This window comes from Carlito syrichta, unplaced genomic scaffold, assembly GCF_000164805.1.
Source record: "Carlito syrichta isolate Samal-C Ts95f unplaced genomic scaffold, Tarsius_syrichta-2.0.1 Scaffold97059, whole genome shotgun sequence".
Lineage (NCBI taxonomy): Eukaryota > Metazoa > Chordata > Mammalia > Primates > Tarsiidae > Carlito > Carlito syrichta.
In genome coordinates, this window is record NW_007041155.1 from 23,781 (window position 1) to 29,811 (window position 6,031).

Below are 6,031 nucleotides of genomic sequence, written 5' to 3' on the forward strand. Positions count from 1 at the left end.
CCACGCCCAGCTAATTTTTGATTTATTGTAGAGATGAGGTCTCGCCAAGTTGCCCAGGCACGGGTCTCGAACCCGCAGGCTCAGGCAATCCACTCACCTCAGCCTCCCAAGGCACGGGATTACAGGCTGAGCTACCGAGCCCGGTCAGCCAGATCTTAATATTCAAAGAAAATGAGGTCATTTTGACTGAGTTCACTAATTGCAATTCAGCCACTTCCTGCAGTTCCAGAAAGTTGAGACCTGCTAGCAGGGTGCCAGCCCGAGCACCACCGTGAGGTGCTGTATATGCAGGGACAGGCACAGCCCTCTCCAGAAACTAACTCGCTCACTCCGTTGGGCCAGCTTCCTGCTCTCCCAGAAGTGCTGAGACCTGCTTTGGATCCTGGCTTTGGTGATGGGTGGGTTCCCTCGCAATTAGACAACTCTCTTTCCTAGTTCATTTTTTCCCCTGGGATCAGTCTGAACTTTCATCTGTTTCAGACACTGAATTGAGATTAGGACTATTAGGGCTTTCCTCTGCATTCCCTGCTGCTCTCTTTGCTCAGATCTGTTCCCATAACCATCAAAATAATCCTCCCAGGCCCCACACCCTGAGATTCTGCAGTTTACTCCCCACCAAGATGCCCCTTCAATTCCTTCACATTCCTGGCAGCCTCTTTGGGAGAGATGGGAGCTGTCGGGGTCCAGCCTTTGTTCCAACACTGAAGGCCCACAAACCTCTGGCTCCTTTCTTAAACTGAAAGAAGCTTCTTGCACTCCTAATGACCAGCTTCCTTTTCTCATACTCTGCTCCCAGATTCCAGCAGCAGTCAGGACAGATGGGACTGGTTGTCCTTTTCTCATTGTCACTATTCATTTCCTCTTCAGTTTCTTTAGCAATTAACTACGTTTGGTCAGAGTACAGTCATGCACCACCTAATGGTGTTTTGGTCAATGATAGACTATATATATGATGGCGGGTCCCTAAAAGTATAATGGAGCTGAAAAATTCCTGTTGTCTGGTGAGGTCGTAATAATCCTGACCCTGTGTGGGCCTAGGCTAATATTAATGTGTATCTTAGTTTTTAGTAAACAAGTTTAAAAAGTAAAAAAAGACCAGGCTCGGTGTATCATCCTGTAATCCCAGCACTTTGGGAGGCCAAAGCGAGTGGATTGCCTGAAGCTGCAGGCAACTTGGTTGGACTTTGTCTCTACAATAAATCAAAAAAAAAAAAAAATTAGCTGGGCATGTTAGCATGCGCCTGTATGTCTGGCTACTTGGAAGGCTGAGGCAGAAGGATCGCCGGAGCCCAGCAGGTTGATGCCAGGGTGGCCATGAGTTGCACCACGGATGAGACTCCAACTCAAAAAAAAAATTTTTTTAATAGAAAAAAGCTTATAGAATAAGGATATAAAGAAAAAATGTCTTAAGCTGTTATCACAAGAGTCAAAATTTTAAAAAAACTAAATGCCCATAATATAAAAAAGTTACAATCTTCTAACTGTTGTGGAAGGAAGAAATTTTAAAACAGGCTTAGCGTAGTCTAAGGGCACAGTGTTCACAAAGTCTGGGAGTGCATGGCAGCATGGCAGCGTCTTGGGACTCCAACACTCACTCGCCAGTTACTCACTGACTCACTCACCCGCTGCGGTTGCCCGCCCTGTAAGCCTCGTTCACGGAAAGTGCCCCGTGCAGGTGGCTTTTTATCTTCCATGTTACATTTTACTATGCCTGCTTTTATGTTTAGATATGTCAATACTTGCCATCGGAGTGCAGCTGCCTACAAGACTCAGCATGGTAACGTGCTGCACAGGTTTGCATCCCAGGAGCAATAGGCTATGACGGGTAGCAGAGGAGTCCGGTAGGCTATGCCATCTAGGTCTGTGTAGGTACACACCATGATTCTCACAGTGACAAGATCACCTAGCACATTTCCCAGGACATGTCCTCATCTTCAAGTGGCACAAGACTGTATAATAAGAGCAAGACTGAATTCTAGAGTGACCGAGGGCACTTGGGAAACTGTCACGTAAATGGGAAATTGACTCAGAAATTAAAAGGGGGAGGATATGGATAAAAGATCTCTTTAGCAGACAGAGATGTGTTCAAGTTGTATTTTCCAGACTCTACTTCTGTGATCAGTCATACATAGTACGTTTGTGAATGTTGGGAGTTTGTCCAGGGGATGCTGAGTTCACTGTGAAGGCAGCTGGGACACAGAGCAAACTCCAAAGGTTGTGTGAGGGGCAGGGTGGTGGCTGGCAGGGATGAGCCTGAGTAAGTGCTAATAGTGTACCCAGAAACAGGGATTCACATGGTTTTGATGGAAGCACAGGCCATGGCAGTAGGTGTGTGGCTCCAACTTCCTGCAGTAGTGGTCTCTAACCCCCCTGGGCAGCGGACTGGTACCCGTCCAGGCCACACAGTAGGAGGTGAGCAGCAGGCGATCCATCTTCTGTCAGATCAGGCGGTACCGGATTCTCATAGGAGTGTGAACTCTATTGTGAACTGCCCATGCGAGCGATCCAGGTTGCCCACGCACTCCTTCTGAGAATCAAATTTCCCCCAATCCCACCGTCCATGGAAAAACTGTCTTCCATGAAACTAGTTCCTGATGCCAAAAAGGTTGGGGACCACTGTCCTACAGCACTGATAGTATGATTTCTAGCTCGGCAGGGATTGGGAAACAATTACTCATGCATTCAGCTTCTGCTGGTACCCCAAACGCATTTTCTGTGCTGAATCTGGGCTCTGGCCCTCAGCTGATGGGGAACATTCCCACCACCCAAACCTTTAACATTGGCATTATTTGAATATTGTCATGCATTTTGCCTCAACTTTGTATATAAAATTAGGTAGGAGATGGAAAGATGAAAGGTTTTTGGTGATACAGACCATGATTAATAAACCATCTGACTGAGAAGGGAAGTCCTTAGACACTCACTGAAGTCAGCCCTTGTGGGTCCAACATGGAGGAAAAACCAAAATTGAATATCAATGACATGCACCAGATGGATCTACAAATGCTGTCTGAAGAGCAGGAAGAAATTAGAAGCTTGATATCTTTTAGCTCCCTAGAAATGAAGCCCAGTTGTAACTGTGTCATCTAACTAATACATTTGGCTTACATTTTATGTACCCAAGCATGTATCCTTTGCTAAAATAATGGTCTAAGTACTAGGCTAAAAACTCCTTAAGGAAGAGACTGGATAATCTTGTCTCTATTTCCTCACCTTGCTTACAGGAAGCTCAACATTTTTGTTTAGAACTAGTGAATCAAGCAGTTGACGATCAGCTGTGAATAGTTGGATTTCAAAACAAATGTATCTTCATTTTAAAAAGTAAGAATCTTCCTTTGGGAAAGTTCCTGTGTGGAGAAGTGGGTAGGGAAGGTGGAGATGGAAAAACTTACTATGTGAAATAACAAACAACACATGCCAAGACAGAACTCTTTGTTTCCCCCACAAACTCACTCCTCTCCCAGCTTTTCCTACCTCTGTAAAAGAGCCCAAGTGACATCCTTGCATCCTCCATCATCCCCCATGTCCAATCCATCAGCAATGGCTATGGGTTCACTCCCAGAATGTGTCTGAAGTCCATCCTTTGCCCTCCTTCTCCACTGCCATCACCCTGGTCCCAGTGTCATCCAAAACACCACCAGGATGGCTAAATAGTAGGAATGAGAGCTTTTACTGATAATACCAGTTTGTCTCTGGCATGCACCAAAAGTGCTCTCTCCAAAGAGGGAAAGGACAAGTTGGGTTTTATGCCCAATAGGGGCCACGTTGCATGATAGAGCCATATATATCGGCAGGTTTGAGAGGAACCATATATATTTATGTGGGGACCGAGTGCATGCACAGTGGGCCAACATATGTAGCTTGTATCCTATGTTAACTTTGGGATGGGGTTTTAGCATTAAAATGAGATGGGAAAAAAATGAGATGGTATTTTGCTCCTTATAGCAAGAGGTGAACTAAAGCACTTTGTGCTTTAGTTTGTAGGCAGTCTATAAGTTGGTATTTACAAGGCTGGTCCTCTGTCCAATCAGAGTTGTAATGGTCTAGGTTGTAAATCAGAGTTAGGAAGAGTCTGACAATTTGCCTGATAGGAAAGAGTTTAGCAAGAGTGTGGTTTTTCTTGGAGCTGTAGGAATTTAGTGAGTTGTCATGCCAGTTGAGCCCTGAACCCTAACTAGTAAGTAATTAAATTCCTTAACCTTAGTGTCTTAGCTGATAAAGGGGCACCTATTTTGGTCTCTAAGATCATACTAGCCTCCAGTATCTCTGGCCTGGACAACTCCTATCTGGAATGTCTCCAACACCCCCACAATCAGCCTTCCACATGGCAGCTTGAGCAATCTTTCCAGTTAAAATGAGATTCTATTCGAGACCAGCCTGGGCAACTTGATGAGTCCCCATATCTACAATAAACCAAAAAACTAACTGGGCATAGTAGTGTGTGCCTGTAATTACCACTACTTGGAAGGCTGAGGCGGAAGGATCACCTGAGCCCAGCAGGTTGAGGCTGCGGTGGCCGAGAGCATGCCACTGCCCTCCAGCCTGGGTGACAGATTGAGACTCCTACTCAAAAAAATAAAATAAAATAAAATAAAATAAAATAAAACGAGATCCTATTACTCCCCTGCCTAAAATCACTTAGTGCCATTAGAATAAAACTCACCCTGATTGAAAATTCCACTTTTCTCTCAATGGTCTCCTTTCAGTTTCCTGGAATATTCTTTTTTTTGAGTTGGAGTCTCACTCTGTCGCTCAGACTAGAGTGCAGTGGCCACTCCCAGCTACCGCAGCCTCGCCTGCTGGGCTCCGGCAATCCTTCCGCCTCAGCCTTACAAGTAGCTGGAACTATAGGCACACGCTACCATGCCCGGCTAAGTTTTGATTTATTGTAGAGATGAGGTCTCACCAAGTTGCCCAGGCGGGTCTTGAACCCACGGGCTCAGGCAATCCACTGACCTCAGCCTCCCAAAGGTGTGGGATTACAGGCTGAGCCACCAAGCCCAGCATCCTGGAACATTCTAAGAAGCTCTTTCCTGCTTTGGAATCTTGGCACATGTGGTTCCCTCTGCTAGAACATTCTTCCACACACACCCCCCCCCAACCCTTTCTGCTCTGGCTCCTTTTCATATCTTATGCTTCAACTCAAAACTCGCTTTCTTACACTTTCCCGGATCATCTGTCTACAAAGTAGACTGCCACCCCTACCCCCAAGTAACTCTATCCTCATCTGCTTGTTTATTTCCATCATAGCACCACAATTTGCAATTATTTCAGTACTGATTACCTTATTGTGGCTTTTCTCCCTCTCACCAAAACATAAGAACTATGAGGGCAAGAACTGCACATGTCCAATTAACTGCATTATCCTCAGCTTCTATCACAGTGCCTGGTACATAATAGACGCCCTACAAGGGTCTGTTAAAATGAAGAATGAAAAACCAAATGTAGATGAAATCAACAAGTTTTTTGTCAGTACTGTCCAGTAGTTAAATAATATGACGTGAGTCATTTCAGTAATATAAAAGTTTTTAGGATCCACATCAAGAAAGTTGTGGGTTTTTAAAAATATTTTCCTTTTCTTCTTTTTTCTATTGGCCCTCCTGTAGAAAAGTTGTTGTTGTTGTTATTGTTGTTTTGAGTCGGAGTTTCACTCTGTCGCCCAGACTGGAGTGCAGTGGCACTCTCCCGGCCACCACAGCCTGGCCCGCTGGGCTCAGGCGATCCTCCCGCTCAGCCTTCCAAGTAGCTGGAACTACAGGCACGCGCTACTGTGCCCAACTAATTTTTTTATTTGTTGTAGAGACGGGGGTCTCGCCAAGTTGCCTAGGCAGGTCTTGAACCCGCAGGCTTAGGCAATCCACTCGCCTCGGCCTCCCAAAGTGCTGGGATTACATACTGAGCCACCCAGCCCGGCCGAAAGGTTTTTTAAAAAGATGAAATTTGTCAGGCCGGGCTCGGTGGCTCAACCTGTAATCCCAGCGCTTTGGGAGGCCAAGGTAAGTGGATTGCCTGAGCCTGCGGGTTCAAGACC